Below are 17,326 nucleotides of genomic sequence, written 5' to 3' on the forward strand. Positions count from 1 at the left end.
TTAAACTGAAAAAAATTTAAATAGGTCTTAAATTACATTGAGTAATTAGTTCACACTACAAAATTGTTCGCAGCACCACACAACAAGCACTTCACAATAAGGTTATTTTTGGTAAATCTGTATTGTACGGATTAGCGCCAAAAAAAATCGTACAAATATGAAATAACTTTCATTATATGCTCTTTTACGTCCTCTTTTCAAAACCGCCTGCGGAGATTAAAAATTCCAATTACTTTTGGAGATATCGCCGTTCTTATTTTGCAATACAAGCCCTATGTAATCATTCAACAGACGCCATTTTATATTTTGCCGTGTGTGCGTGAATGCCTAAATAACAGAAATTTTCCATTAAGTAAGGTTAGTTACATGATAAATACTTCAAAATAAACGGAAATTAAAAAATATCAATTAATTTTACTTGTATAGTTTTAAGTATTTATAATGTAACTGACCTGACCTAACAAAACGGGACAAAGGTAGATTAGGTCAGGTCAGCTACAGTATAAATACTTTGAAACTGAACGGACATTAAAAATAATAAAAATTAATTTTAATGGTTGTTTAGTTTTAAAGTATTTATAATGTAGCTGACCTGACCTAACAAACCGGGAAAAAGGATGAACAGTAGGAACTCACGTAATTTTCATTTTACGTGATGTAGTCGTTCAACTACGTCGCGAAGAAAAAAAAAGAAAAAAAAATCATACTTGTAAACAAGCAACAATGGTGAACGCGGGAAGCCTACGATTCACTCATCTTTCTGGACATACCCGAATACTCACGTTGGCAAGCCTTCTTTCAACAGACGAGAGGCAAACGCCCGATCGTGCATCTTCGGTTGTTTTTTTTTGTTTATTGAAAATAAATATGCAACTCATGAAAATTAATGGTCAATTAGGTTATGTTAGCTACATTATAAATACTTCAAAACAATGTGGATGGTTGATTTGGTTAGGATAGCTACATTAAAAATACTGTGAAATCATGTAAACGGTTTCCTAGCGCTGGATAGCTACATATTAAAAAGTTATTTGCTAAGCAACCATAAAATGATTTTACAGTTTTTTTAATGTAGCTATATTTACCTAATATAACCAACCATCCACAGTGTTTTAAAGTATTTTTAATTACTTCTTGCTAATTTTAAGAAAAGAAGGCTTGCCAACGTGAGTATTCGGGTATGTCCAGAAGGATGTGTGAATCGTAGGCTTCCCTCTAAACGCTGCATCAGTGCACATCATGAAAATTAAAAAATTCCATATCTCCTAAAGTATTTGGAATTTCTGATCTCCGCCGGGTTTAATGAAAAGAGGAAGTTAAAGAGCACAGAATAAAGGTATTTTCGGATTTTTAAATTTTTTAAAAAAAAAAGTCGCCAAAAAATGAATATTAAAAAATTCGATATCTCCAAAAGTAATTGGAATTTTTTATCTCCGCAGGCGGTTCTGAAAAGAGGACGTAAGATAGCATATAATGAAAGTTATTTCATATTTGTACGATTTTTTTTGGCGCTAATCCGTACAATACAGATTTACCTTATTTTTATCACTCGACTTCGAAAAATATAGAATATGAAGGCCACGGCAACAAAAATTCTGGACTGCTTTCTAGGCTTCTCGCTTCATTAGATTCTGTCATTGCTTTCGCGCATGTGCGCAGGTAGGTTAATTAATTAAACAGCACAGCAGTAAATCCGCATGTCGCAAATATTAAATAAATGACAATCAAAATACGAGCGCAGGCTAGCCAACAGCAGTTTTACAAGTACAAGCAATACCATCGCAAATAATATGCTTGTCGGGATTTTCGTTCTGAGATTGAAAAAAATCAACAAATCGTTGTTCGTTCAATAAGAAATACATTTAAAAAATGTAACGCAAGAAGTAACGACAATTATCGTTACTTTAAGGCAGAAAAATGTAATTCAGTTACAGTTACAGTTACTGAAAACTTAATATATTGCGTTACCACGATCGTTACCATAAAAAGTAACTGTTACAAATAACGTCGTTACTAGTAGCGCGTTACTTCCAGTCCCTGACTATAAGTTGTAATAATGTTCGCAGGCTTTCACGGCCATTTTCTGAAGTAGTTAGGCTTCTGGGCTGTAGCCGTTCCTTAGCGAATAATTCACCGACGTTTCGGTCAACATTACAGTTGCCATCGTCAGCGAGCAGAAGCCAAGACCAGACCTTTTATTCTTATACATACTCGCTGTGGTTATCTGAAAGTAAAATAATTCTATAAATAAAGCTTAGTTTAGACTTATAAAATAGTAACCATAATTATACCCAGTATTTTCAGGTTAAATAACGTTCTAAAAAGAGTGTAGGTAAGAAATAACCATGCAATTATAATGTAGCATGTGACTGCAAAATTGGTGGGTGGAGGGGATGGGGGGGTAATTCCATCCTGGATCCAGGGATCGCAATCGAATTTGGAGGCCATGATCTGATTCTTCCAGGATAAGTTGAGTAGTCCAGTTCCAAAACTCGCCTTGTCCTCTTTCACTGGAACAGAGCAAATCGAGAAAAACTGATATGCAAAGAGGTTGTGACATAGCCAACACACAGTAGGTATGAATCATTTCAAAAATTAAATTGAAATATGTTTCTTGAGGTCTTTGAAATGTAACAGTATACACAAATATTAAAACTGTTAAAATAAATTGGACAAGATGAGTTTTGGAACAATACTTTGGACAATGTGAATTTTGGAACAGTATATAATACAAAATGAATTTTTTTCGTAAGGAAAACCAGTAACAAACTCTTTGATTACATCTCGTATTTTAATAATGATACAAAATACATTTTTTAACAAAAAATAATATTTTTTCTAGTGCATATTAAGATCCTACACTGACTGAAGTTTCTCCTTATTTTCTCAATATTGTCAACTAAAAAATATGTTGAACTATTTCAAAACATCATACTCTCAAATCTTCATCCACCATAGGTTCATCATCATCCTCGTCATGCACAGTTGTGTATTGTCTGGCAAGAACATCTCTATAAAATGCCAAACTTGCATTCTCCTTCCATTCAGGCCCATAGTGCTTCGACAGTAGCTTATTCACATCTTTGGCTTTGGCAGCATTTGGGTGGAGTCCTAGTGGAACTATTACTGGGTTAATTTGTTGGAAACACTTACCACGTCTGCAAATACCTTTACTTTCCATAAGGTCAGTTCGGTAATTGGGTTCCCCTCGAACAAGTACTTTACTTTCTTTTGATTTCTTCAAAATGAACCGCTTCGTGTTACAAAATTTGAAGTGCCATGAACTGGTAGGTCGCACAACTTCTGCAATAGCTGATTTCCAATCGTAGAAAGCAAAGCCAGCATTGCCAGGCTTGATTACAGTTCCGAACTCTCCAAATATATCAAAATATTCTTGGGGTGACACTATCACTTCCTTTGCTTTTACCCGCTTTTCAATACGACCAAAAACATGGTCTGTTGGCAGGAATGAGTGTCCAGGTACGGGGAAAATGATGTGTACTTCCTTGATGTGTTGTGGTGCTACACACTATAACCATTTTGATACCATACCTATCATCGTACTATTTTTATTTTGGCCTCCGCAGCCGTCAGAAAAAAGCCTTATAGTTGTTATTGTGTAATCGATTCCAGTATTCTGCAAGCAGTGGTGAACACATGATAAAATTTCATTAGAGCCTTTGTGTGCAACAAGTTCTGTCCATGTGTAAATAAACGTGTTTGTTCTGTTTTAGACGATCCTTGAGAAACAGTAAAATTATACACATAGAATTGTCTGCTAAAATAGGCACTTTGATCTGGTACCTTTGGTAGTACCATATATTTTTGGCAATCAAAAGAAAATGTGATGGTATTATCATGTTTTTTTTCAGCATATCATAGAAAGCTTTCGAACGGAGTTTGTGAACCCTAAATTCGACTCTCAACCCTTGTTTCACATGCTCATTATTTTCAGTTTTTATTTTACCTTCAAGTTCAATGCAACGAGAACACTTATCTGTAGCTGGACTACGAAAGCTGACATTGTAATCATTGTCAAAAATTGTTTACAACAATTAATAAATACTTATATACAGTTATACAAAAATATGAATATGTTTATGTGATTATAAAAAAACAGTTTTTTTTCCTTCTAAAACAATGTTACATTAGATTTTATATTATGTGGACATAACCACTTTTGATTAATGCAGTTAGTTTGTTCATGGCTGCTTATAGGACAAGGCGACTTTTGAAACAGTTTATATATATATATATAAATATATATTATATATATATATATATATATATATATATATATATATATATATATATATATATATATATATATGGACAAGGAGAGTTTTGGAACACAAAACCTTGTGGACAAGAAGAGTTTTGGAACAGTACCTGGTTTTCAAATTGTGTCTGTTATTAGACATGGGGAGTTGTGGAATGTGTTATAATGCTATCTATTGCGCACTTATAAAAGCTGCACAAAACAATAAATAACTCAATTTTCCTTGGTGATGGACAAGGCGAGTTTTGGAACTGGACTACTCAGTTAATGTTTTGTGAAAAAATATTAATAAATTACATATTTAGTGGAAACATAATGTAAACAAGATAAGTGAGTTAATGAATCTACTTAATAAAACTCTAACACTGACTGACATACAATGCACAGTTTAAACCGGTGAGTTATAAGCGTGGAATTTTGCATAGGAGTTCCTTATATATCTTAGGTGAGCACTAGGGCAGCCCTTCAGGATTTGTCTGACAGTGGTTAGTTTAGTTTAGTTTAGGTTAGGTTAGGTTAGGTTAGGTTAGGTTAGGTTAGGTTAGGTTAGGTTAGGTTAGGTTAGGTTAGGTTAGGTTGGGTTAGGTTAGGTTAGGTTAGGTTGGGTTAGGTTAGGTCACTTTACAAACTAACCACTGTCAGAAAAATCCTGAAGGGCTGCCCTTCCAAGGGGCAACAATTCAGTCGCCCCGAGATTGGAACAACGGAAACGGTGTCTGGGCGCGGCGGACGAGTGGAAAGTGCGAGGCAGGGTGTCGAGAGAGAGAGAGAGAGAGAGAGAGAGAGAGAGAGAGAGGTGCGTGCTAACAGACGAACATCAGAGAGAGCCACTGTCGGGTCGAGCTCCAGTGGGGAGCGAAAATAGTGGCACTTTCGAAATATCATCGGATATTTCTGTGCTCGCCAGCGATGTGTAAACATTTAACCTCGGTAACGAGAAAAATTCGTTTGTTCTCGTGTTACAAACACGTAATTTAAAACTTCGGACACGAAATTTTTACGTAGAATTCTTTAAAATAATTCCCAGCATGATAAACTCACGTAAATTGTGTTTTGAACTAAATTTCTGAACGCGAATCACACGTAGTCTCCGCCACAGCCGCTAGAGTTCACTGCCAGTTCAGCTACGTCAACTGTAGATTTGGAGAGCGAAAGGTTAAACTATATAAAGACAATGGCGGATTCAGGATGACTTTTCGGGAGGGGCTATCGCACAAAGAAAGCTCGTAGTTGCTAAAAATGAAAGTTGTCAGAATTTGGCCTTGGAATATTATTTACAAATTACAGGGTTTCAAATACAGAACCTTAGTAGCTCCATGCAACTTTTGATGAGATAAAAGTTTTAGTTTAACATATGAAATTAAATATTTAAGTAAACATAAATATACACTAATCAATAAAATTGGTCTCGGGAGTTGCTATCGCCCCCACCACCCCCCTTATGGAGCCGCGCTTGTATAAAGAAACGGCTTGATAAAAGCGAAAGAGACTTGAAAAAATACCAAATCCCGATTTGGGAATTATTTTCGACAATGAATTTTAAGTAAATACTGCCTGTATTGTTAAAAATCATTAAACATTTAATGCTATAACGTTTTCCTTTGGCTTTGTGAACTTTGGTTCGCGCCATACGCCACAGATGGCAGCATAGTAGTTACGCACTTCCGTTCCACGCGACTTCCGTTACATTCACAAAATTACTTCTACAAATGCCGAGTACCAACAGCTAAGATGTCTGAAGTAGCTCGGCTTCGGGGTTGTAGCCGCGTCCTTGGCGAATAATTCACCAACTTTACAGTCGACATTGCAGTCGCCATCATCGGGGAGCAGTTATCAGTTATCAGTATCAGTTACAGTTATCAGTAGGGAAACTGCTCCCTGATGATGACGACTGCAATGTCGAATGAAACGCCAGTCTGGGCTACAACCCAGAAGCCGAGCTACTTCAGACAATGGCCGTGGAAGCCTGCGAACATTATTAGCTAAGATGTTTACACATCAAAATATAATTTAATTAATTGATTTGGACCTGTGTTCCCCCGCACGTGACAATAATTGGGGACGCACCGCAACGCCGAAATACCAAAACGCCGAACGTACAATAACGCCGAAAACCATAACGCCGAAATGCCAAATTGACCGCAACGCCGACAGCTAGAAAACTGCTGTGTACCACAACGCCGAATTACCACAACGCAGAAATACATTAACCCCGAAAAAAAATGTCATTGGCAGGACTGCCACAAAGGTTAGGTTAGGTAAGGTTAGCAACACAAATTCATTCAGTTGTTTTTCATTTTGCTACTGTGCCCCCCCCCCCCTCCCCCCCCCCTCCCCACCCCCCGAAGCTACATTTTTTCGGCGTTACTGTATTTCGGCGTTGTGGTACACAGCAGTTTTCTAGCTGTCGGCGTTGCGGTCAATTTGGCATTCGACGTTATGGTATTCGGCGTTATTGTACGTTCGGCGTCGTGGTATTTCGACGTTGTGGTAGCGACCCACAATAATCTTGAGTTACTGTTCTATGTGTAAATTGAAGTCACCGGCCTGGCCCGGACACAGGCCGCTCGGCGGGAGTGAGGCGGTGCTAATCACGACGAGCGACAGAAAGACGCGCGGGTCGGAAGAGAAACCCGAGTGAGCCGTGCTGTGTGCTGTGCTGTGTGCTGTGCTGTGTGCTGTGCTGTGTGCTGTGCTGTGTGCTCCCGAAAGGGGAACGCCCCGCACAGACGAAAGCCGAGCTCGTGACAGCTTGTTCCCCGCCAACTAGCGCCTCTGGTGGCCTTAATGGCAACGGCGCGCAGGCGGCGGCGTCTGGCTGACCAACGACACACACTCAGGACGTTCCAGAACACGTGTTTCGTACGTCAAGAACCTGTTCCATCGATGGCACGTGAACGGAGACGGATGACGTAAACAGAGAGGGATCTCCCGGAAAAAATTTTCACTATCGCATCTGCTGCTTCCACAATGCATGCCAACGTAACGAATGGCAGCCAATGAGATTGCATTTAAGGTTAAGAAATATTTATTTATTTCAAAAATATATTTATATACAGGATGATATGTAGATTGTTATACAAACTGAACGGGCGTGTTGATGTTGGTGTTTAGCAAATACATATTAAAGCAAAAAAGCGTTAGGGGTCCAAATTTTTTTGTTATAATTAGTTTATTTTATAATTTTACAGAAATTTGACCTCTTAACCCCTGTTCCGTTTTTTTTTTTGTCATTTTTTTAGATTTAATTGTTTTATTTAAGTTTGGACCCTGATGCATCCTTAGCCTAAGCAAAGAACGACTAAAGAATTATTTCTGAACTTATACAGTCAGAAAAATGGAAACAAATAGGTAAAAACGTCAACTTGAACTTTTTTTTTTAAATCGCGTTCAATAAGTATAAGTACTTTTAAAAACTTCCCTGCTTTTTGTTTATTAAAATGGTGTACTTGATTGGTATAAAAAGTTATTTGCTAAGCAACCATAAAATGATTTTACAGTATTTTTAATGTAGCTATACTTACCTAATATAACCAACCATCCACAATGTTTTGAAGTATTTATAATGTAGCTAACCTATCCTAATCGACCGCAAAATTTAATGCCACGCCGGTGTATACAATGAGATAGAACTGAAAAAAAAAGCGAGCATGAACTTCGGGGAACTTCGGGTGTGGCTCTCTCGTCTGTGAAATGAAGGCTTTCCAAAAAGAGTTTAAAAACCACGGTGCTGCCATCTGTGGCGGATAGCGCGAACCAAAGTTCACAAAGACAAAGGAAAACTATATTAATATTTACTGATTGATGAATTTTAATAAGATGGGAAATATTTTAGTAAAATTTATTGTCGTAAAATAGGTCTAAAATAGGGTTTTAATTTTTTTTGTCTTTTTTGCTTTTATCGGAGCAGTTTCATTATATAGTTTGAATTTTCGATCTGCAAATGGAATGATTTAATAGTAGACGTAACTGTTCCGGTGGCGAATTCTAGCGGCGGGCGCGGAAACTACTATGATTAGCGTCCAGAAATGTAATTTAAATACAATTTGGATGTTGTTTATAATCACGCTCGGTATTGTTTTAAACTACTCTAAGTTACATTTCTTGTCTTAGTTTCGAATTATGAGTGTACTTGCAACACGAGAACACACGAATTTGCTTGTTATGAGGTCGGATGTTACACATCACTAGCGAATACTAAAATACTTTCTCATGTAGATTTTTTTTTAGTGCTATACCCGTTCCAAATATGTTTATCACGTATTGCTTAGAGAACAATATGTTGATACACGCACCTGGGTCATTGCAACGACTAATGTTTTTAGAACAGTTAACGCGTAACAGAACCTTTCAGAGTCGGCGCTTGTAACGCCCCTCGTGCCTCAAAGTTGAATTATTTTAAATTGATTAAAAAGATCCTTGGAAACTTGCTGGGTAAGAAAAATAAGAAAATTAAGTAATTGACCAGAGGTGGCACGAGGTGGAGAACAAGATAATTTGGATCTCCCTGACACAAGCAACTTGGGAGGAGTATGGATCTTTTAAGGGAAGAAGGTATATCATAAATAAATTAACACTACACAAGTAGCTTGGTCTATAGGTTCCCTGGTTTATTATTAAGGAATTTTGTGTTCGTATTATTCAAACCTGACAATAAAAATCTTAGTAAATAACAAAGTTAAAGGGGGCGCCCCAGGATTAATTAAAACAATACATATTACACCTTAACAAAAAATTATTAAATAATCAAAAATTTAAAAATTGCACCAAATTTTAATGTCCCAACAATTACATATATGATTAGTTTTATTGACTCTACATATTCTTGAGGAAAGCACTGTTCGCTGGTAGGCTATTCATTCGATTAATATATTTCGTAGCTAGAAGGTGGGGGGGGGGGATGTTGATTTCACATTACCACCCGGGTCTTCAACAAATAACGTCGGGTCGCGGAGACCTCTCTTCTAACGTGACCCGCAGTGGAGGTGCAGGACCACGAGCTGGGAGCAATTTGTCTCTCCAGCACTTCGACCCTGTCTGAAACCCAAATCAAATCCAAAACAAATTAGACTTGCTTCCAGACAGTCCTATACCGTCGGCGCCAAAGGCCAACAAACGGGAATGGGGGGGAAAAGGCCGGATTACTCACCAACCAGGGTGTAGAGTTCGGAGCTCACTAGGTGTCCCGCGCCGACATCAGGATGCCGCGGACCGAGAAGTCAGGATGCGCGGACGAAACCGGAATTTTTTGAATTAAATAAGAAGAAATAAAAATTTAACTACGCATGACTTTTCTAAAAAACTACCTCTGCCTGGCTACTGTACAAACGGGATCACATCCCTTAAGCAAACTGACTACATTCTCGTGCACGCGAAAATCACCGTTCCCGCAAAAAGCCTCTTAGCGCAGAGGACGTAGAGGAGACGAGGTCAGTAGCCGAGGTCAGAGGGCTGAGTGCCCCGCAATCGGCCAAAGCACCTAATTAAATCGGGCGGTAAGGCCCCGGGTCAAAGGAGGGGGTAGGTTCGGTTCTAAGCCGAAAATTTCCGAAGGAGTCCGAGGCGGTCGTGACAACAACACGACATGCGCGCTCTCTACCGGACCGAAACGAAAGCAAAGAACAATCGACTTCTCCGGGCCGCGAGAGGAAAGCATAGTGCCTTATGGCACCGCGACGCTGCCTTCTAGCGGCGTAAGGGGGAACTACTTGAGGTGGTGAGCAGACTTGCCACCAGGTGTCATGAGGGTAAGCTCTGCACGCTGGCGACCAGGCCCGCGGTTATTTTTTTTTCCGCTAGATGTCGGGGATGAGTCTGTCGTACCCGGGAGAAGGTTTTTGCATCAGGTCATCGTCCCGTCCGGTCACTGCTCCTAGCCTAATTTCTCAGAACTAAAGTGAGGAGGAGAGAGAGGAAGGGGGGGCAGAAATGGCCACTAAGGTGGGAACGCAGCTCCACTGGAGACTGCTTCGTGACGAGACATGCTTTTCTCAGCAGGCCTCTACAAGGTAGCAGCTTGCAGCCCAGGAGCTGCTCAAAGCAGTTTTGGTCATGCAGGGAATTAAAATTACAAACTCGGGACGTGACTGCAGGCGAGAGAAATTTCAACCGGGCTGACCATGTCCACATTAGACAGCAAAATATCAGATTGGCCCCCTGGGAAGGGGCTTCGGTCCACTGGCACAAAGTTTAAAACCGTGTTGTACACCGGCCTAACAAAAAGTAAATCACCCCCATTAACCACCAGATAAATTTAAAAAAAATGGAAACCCCAAAAAATTTTAAAATTATAGAATAAATTAAAAAAAAGTGACGAAATGCCTAATTTCCGGCACACGCTATTTGGTTTATTTCATTATTGGGCTTGGCTGGACCGTTCGGATCGACGCATTTCCTTCCAACTATAGAGCCCTTGCTAGCATAGATCAAGGAGGGAGCTATAGAATTAATGACAACTGAAACCACTGTCTGTTGAGTAGGTCCATAACTGCCAGCAAATATTCCGAGCGGAAGTTTCAAACTCAAAGTGTTGGCATTATGTTAATTAACTGCTCGACCACCAATTGCATTGAAGAAGGCGATTTTTTGGCCCATACATGGGGTTTTGAATTATGTTATTTATCAATGAGTAGGAGATGCAGTATTTCTGGTATACCATACCACAAAATATGTGTCTACCAAATAATGTGAACTAATTTTTCACTAGTTTGTTTGCCTGATAATATCGGTTGCATTATTTTTCTCAGTCAATTCACCCATATTAGCAACATATCGTGAAAGCTTCAATCTAGCGGACGAGTCCATAACTACTTCAAAAACCAGGTCTCAGTCTCGGCAATTATAGTTCCTCCCCCGTGCTGGCAAGGCCTGTTCTGCAAAACAATTGTTAACCAGAGCGACTTCAACCCAGTCCATGGACTGATGCCTCTATGGCGATCACGGCCGGGCTATCGGCGCTATCTTGGGAAGCCTTTCTTTTCACAGACGAGAGAGCCAAACGCCCGATCGTGCATCTTCGTGTTTTTTATTTAGTTCATTGTAAATAAATATGGTGGTGTCGATAAAAGGAAAGACAATAAACAAGGCAACGGTATTTATTTGTAATTGTTTTTAGAAGGAAATACCTAATTGAAGAAACGTACTTCGTGGATTTGTATATTTTTCATACCGTAGTCTTTGTCTTCCACAAATATTCTCGGGACGCCCCATATTCCGTGAATGTTTATTTTGGACAACTCATGATAACTAATGGTCAATTAGATTAGGCTAGCTACATTATAAATACTTTTAAAACATTGTGGACGGTTGATTTGGTTAGGATAGCTACATTAAAGATACTGTGAAATCATGTAAACGGTTTCCTAGCCCTGGATAGCTACATATTAAAAAGTTATTTGCTAAGCGACCATAAAATGATTTTACAGTATTTTTAATGTATATATACTTACCTAATACAACCAACCATCCACAATGTTTTAAAGTATTTATAATGTAGCTAACCTATCCTAATCGACCGCAAAATTGAATGCCACACCGGCTTATACAATGAGATAGAACGAAAAAAAAAAAAAAAAAAAGCTAGCATGAACATCGGGGAACTTCGGGTGTGGCTCTCTCGTCTGTGAAATGAAGGCTTCTCCGCTATCTTATCGGCCACGAGGCAGACCTGTTGCTGGTTCGCGCGGGCGTGTAGCGTCTACGGAGCACGTGACGTCATACGTCATACGGCAACGTGACCAATGTCGGCGGGTACACAGGGTCGCCGAGGCCGTTTCGAACACGGAGTTGGGAATTGCCAGGAGACGCCATGCTCTGAAGTGGTTGAAGTCGCCACGTTGTCACGTCCAAAAATCTGCGGAAGTGGTGATTGACCACGTCTGGCGATGGTTGGTAAGAACGAATTACATAGAATCTCCGTCGTTAAAGACAGCCACTGCCACGAAATACAGACATTTTAAAACTGTTTATACAACGCAAATGTCACATTTCAGACGTCTGACCAATATGGAGCAGGTCATGAGCTAGAAGAAAAAAATTGGTTGTCTGTAAAGTCGGTTTACGGACGATAGTTTAACGTGACGTCATAACAAAACATTGATGAAATGATTGCATACTTTTATGAATAAAATTTAATAATTTTTATTGAATTATCACTATTTTGTATGGATACAAAGAAGGAGTGAATTGAAATCTACAATTTAATTGATAAATTTACTTTTTTTTTTGCACTCATTAATTCAAATATGTTTATTACTTTAACGAAGAGATTATTTTAACTATAACTTTAATACATGTTTGCTATTTAACTTCTTCCAATCTGTGTTATTCTGTTTAGGATAGGACGATGATAGGAAAAGTAGGAAACGAATGGGAGTGTTTCAAGTTTAATGTGCCTCGAAAAAGTCAAATCGATGGTTGTTCCAATCGAGTGGAAGAGAGATAGATGCGGCGCAAGCGTACAATGAGCGTAACGGGACTCAGCGTAACGGGACAATGTGCGTTATGGGACACTTTTTCGTGTGTGCAGCCGGCGTTCATCGATTTATTAGACGTTGTCACGTCAAAAAATAAGCTAGCCCGTATTCAAGCAGATGTGCTCAACCCGTGGTTTCAAACGTGTCGAAGCCGTAGAGAATATCTCAGGCTCTTGCGGTCGAAGTCGTGGCCAACTGGTGGCCAACTGGTGGCCAAGTAATGGGCGGATAGAGGCCCCTATCCTATCCGGGCACATATTCGGTGCTCTCAACTCGTCAACACGTGTACATGTTTTGAATTTACAGCCAAGACATGGACCCCATGAATTCGTCCGTTAAAACATTTTGTCAGATTTTCGAAACGCAAACGAATTTTACTGAGATAACCCGTTCATGTTTATGTTATAAAATGGGTAAAGCATACAGCTTTTTTTACCTTGTTTTTTTTTTCAATTTTAAATAGGCTATATGTTTAGGCATATATATATATATATAATATTGTTACAAGTGGGAATAAGGTCCGAATGTATAGACCATTAATTATAGTTTTTATTCATTAACAAATATTTACACTATTTCATAAATTACATTAATCTAAATAACTGTTTAAAAACAATCACACTTTCATTAAGTGCACTATTTACTCTCGCCGCTGGAGTTTGGCTCGACAGTGATTATCTTTGAACAGATGAACATATTTTTCATCAAACATAGCTAAGAACCATCCCGATTAAAACCGCCTTAAAAAAAACTGATTGAAATCGGAACATCCATTTTGGGATCTACGATGTGACGGACAGTCACAGATGTCTGTTGCCTCGCACCTCGATCTTAAAACAGTGTCTCGCGCTGTTCTCTCGTCCGCCGCGCCGCGCCACCGTCGCCTGTGATGAGATCCTCTCTCGTCGCCCGCTATCGCTCGCCAAGAGACCACTCGCCCTATTTACTCCACTCCCCTCCCCTTGTCTCTCTGGTATCGCCATCAGCCTCTCTCTCTCTCTCTCTCTCTCTCTCTCTACGTCTCAGCTCGCAGAACTATCGCGTCATCAAGGTTCCCCCGTCTGACTGTCGAAGCTACAAGAACAACGGCGTCCTATTTACGTCACTTGACGCGACGGGGGCTCTAGAAACCTGCCAAACCTTCTAGAGCAGCGGTCCAGAATTATTTTTTTTTTGTTTCGTCCAGGGAACCCTATGGTCGACTTTTCTTTTTGGCCGAACCCCAACTCCTTCAAAGAAAGTTATCTGACAATAATTGAGCCTGCTTAAAGCGACATTCGTCCTGAATCACGGAAACTCTTGCAACCCAGCCACGGAGCTGCGAACACTGTATTGCAGTAATACATCTGTTTTCACGTAAATGTACAAATTTACGTATATATTTAATTTTACAATAATATATCTGTTCCATTTACAAAAAAAATTACAGTGTAGTCAGTTGCAAGTGTAAAGTGTGACTCATTTCTATTGTTTTTTTTTTTAAGTTATATGTTTTTTTAGGCACGTTCACTGTGAAATGTTATAATGCAATTGATACGCAGCTATCTGCGCATGCGCCTTCTGGGACCCGCTGCTCTAGAGAGACAGGGAGGTGTATGTACTCCGCGTGAAGAGGTCCACTAATGGGGTGTGCGTGTAGCGGTAGGGGAGGGATTCCCGGAGAACAAGTATGGCCACCCCTGACCGCATCGTACTTTGCACACACACACTAGCGACCCGTCCCGATTTCGCGCGGATGCGAGCTACAGATGTGGCGTCATTTAGATTTAGTAAGTGAGTAGTTACTACTTATAAGTATTGAGTTCTCGTAAGTGACGGGTGTTTTTTTTTTAAATTACATACCTACTAAGACGCACTGCCCATAACTAAAGAATTTCTTTGTAAACCATGTAACAGATTTTTTTTTTCCTCATGAGACAACACAAACAGATTTTGTTTAGAAGACACACAAGAAAAGGCTACATATAGCTGTCCAAGTGAAAAGGAACTCCACGCAAATATGAAGATATTTAAATGGTTGCTGTGAGTTATCGTTAAATGTAGTTCTTTTTTTTTTTTTTGACCTAAATTCTCTAGTACATTAATGTGAAGTATCATTCATGTTTAAGTCAGCGTAAGCAATGTAAGCATTTCTCTACTGTGTTTCAATTGAATACCGATGTATTTTACACTAAACCTTCCGGAAAAAAAACATTATCTAAATGATGATGAAACCCGTATTTATAAACAAATATCAAACAAGCAGATAGCCGCAGATAACGACTTTGTTATATACTGTTTGGAAAAGAGAAGAGAAGAGATAAACTGCAACAGTGATTTTCTACAGTTTTCAAAGTGTTGGGGCGTGAAAAAGTAAGAATTAACTGCCATATTTGAAACAACACAACCTTTTCTACGCTCTCCTGTAATGAACTAGCTGTGCCCTCAGACCAGCTGCTGGTGCGGACAGCGCAGTCTGCGACCAGTGCATCGCGGAACAGACACTGTCGTCACTGCCCGGTCCGCATGCCTGTCCGTGCCTGTCTGTGTCTGTCTGTGCCTGTCTGTGCCTGTCTGTGTCTGTCTGTGCCTGTCTGTGCCTGTCTGTGCCTGTCTGTGCCTGTCTGTACCTGTCCGTGTCTGTCTGTGTCTGTCTGTGCCTGTCCGTGCCTGTCTGTGTCTGTCTGTGCCTGTCTGTGCCTGTCTGTACCTGTCTGTGTCTGTCTGTGCCTGTCTGTACATGTCTGTGCCTGTCTGTGCCTGTCTGTGTCTGTCCGTGTCTGTCCGTGCCTGTCCGTGTCTGTCCGTGTCTGTCCGTGTCTGTCTGTGTCTGTCCGTGTCTGTCTGTGTCTGTCCGTGTCTGTCTGTGTCTGTCTGTGCCTGTCTGTGTCTGTCCGTGTCTGTCTGTGTCTGTCTGTGCCTGTCTGTGTCTGTCTGTACTTGTCTGTTCCTGTCTGTACCTGTCTGTACCTGTCTGTGCCTGTCTGTACCTGTCTGTACCTGTCCGTGTCTGTCTCTGTCTGTCCGTATCTGCCTGTACTTGTCTGTGCCTGTCCGTGCCTGCCTGTGTCTGTCTGTACTTGTCTGTTCCTGTCTGTACCTGTCTGTACCTGTCTGTGCCTGTCTGTACCTGTCTGTACCTGTCCGTGTCTGTCTCTGTCCGTCCGTATCTGCCTGTACTTGTCTGTGCCTGTCCGTGCCTGCCTGTACCTGTCTGTGCCTGTCTGTGTCTGTCTGTACTTGTCTGTGTCTGTCTGTACTTGTCTGTTCCTGTCTGTTCCTGTCTGTGTCTGTCTGTACCTGTCTGTGTCTGTCTGTACCTGTCTGTGTCTGTCTGTGCCTGTCTGTACCTGTCTGTACCTGTCTGTACCTGTCTGTACCTGTCCGTGTCTGTCTCTGTCTGTCCGTATCTGCCTGTACTTGTCTGTGCCTGTCCGTGCCTGCCTGTACCTGTCTGTGCCTGTCTGTGCCTGTCTGTGTCTGTCTGTGTCTGTCTGTGCCTGTCTGTGCCTGTCTGTACCTGTCTGTACCTGTCTGAGGCATCGAACCAGGGGCTCGCTAAGAGTCCGAGGCCGAGGAGTGCCGCCTATCACCTCTTGGTTTGTGCTTGGTGTTAGGTACGTTTCGGCGATTCTGTAGTAATGTTTCTGGTCCCTACCAAGAGCCCCGCCCAAAATATTTTCAAGAACATCCAGTAATTTAATTATATGTACTATTTTCATGTTTATTAAAATGCGTGGATTTACAGTGATGACATATACCTAGTAGTAGATCAGGTGTCGAAATAAAAATTAAATACAAAAAACATAGTTTGAAAATAAACAGACTTTTTATACTGAACTCGACGGGAGGTACTAGCATGTAAGTAAGTAAATAAATAAATCCCCCCCTCCCCGCAAATTTTATGTGCCAGAGACGCCCATGGTCACTGGCCAGGGGCGCAATAACTAAATTTCCAAAGGGGGGGGCAATATACCTTTTTATAAAGAATCATCGATCCCGTCCTATTGAAGCGGGGGGTCCGGGGGTCCTCCCCCGGGAAAAATTTGTATTTCAAGGTGGAAAAATGGTGCTATTTAAAGCAGTTTTACTATCTAATAAATTGATTACACAGCACTTTCTTTGCCCTCCGTTTGCCCCCCACTTCAAGGTTTCAGAAGGAGGGGGGGGGCAAAATACCCTTGCCCCCCCCCCCCCCTGTTGTAATAGGCGTGCCCAGACATTTCCATTAGGGGGGGCCCTGCTAAATTTTTAAATCAGAAGCTGAATTTAGAATGTTAAATAGCCTAAATATATTCACTCATTGCCGTGTTTATATTTTTGTGCAGTATCAACGAGATATGTTTACTAGTTAATATTTATATCCGTATAATTTTAACAATCTTGAAAATATGTTTTTTTTTTTCCATAGACAAATGTTTAAAGGGTACTTACTCATTTTCCCCCCTCGAATTTTCCAATAGCTTGGTCCAGATCTACCTTGAAATGAACTTCTTTTTAGTGAATGCAAACACAGCAATTCAGACAACAGAACTTTAACAAACCTCTTAAAAAAATTTTTTTGCTAGGCCGTTTTTAAGGGAACTCGTGTTTT

Source organism: Bacillus rossius, chromosome 17 (genome assembly GCF_032445375.1).
Source record: "Bacillus rossius redtenbacheri isolate Brsri chromosome 17, Brsri_v3, whole genome shotgun sequence".
NCBI classification, from domain to species: domain Eukaryota; kingdom Metazoa; phylum Arthropoda; class Insecta; order Phasmatodea; family Bacillidae; genus Bacillus; species Bacillus rossius.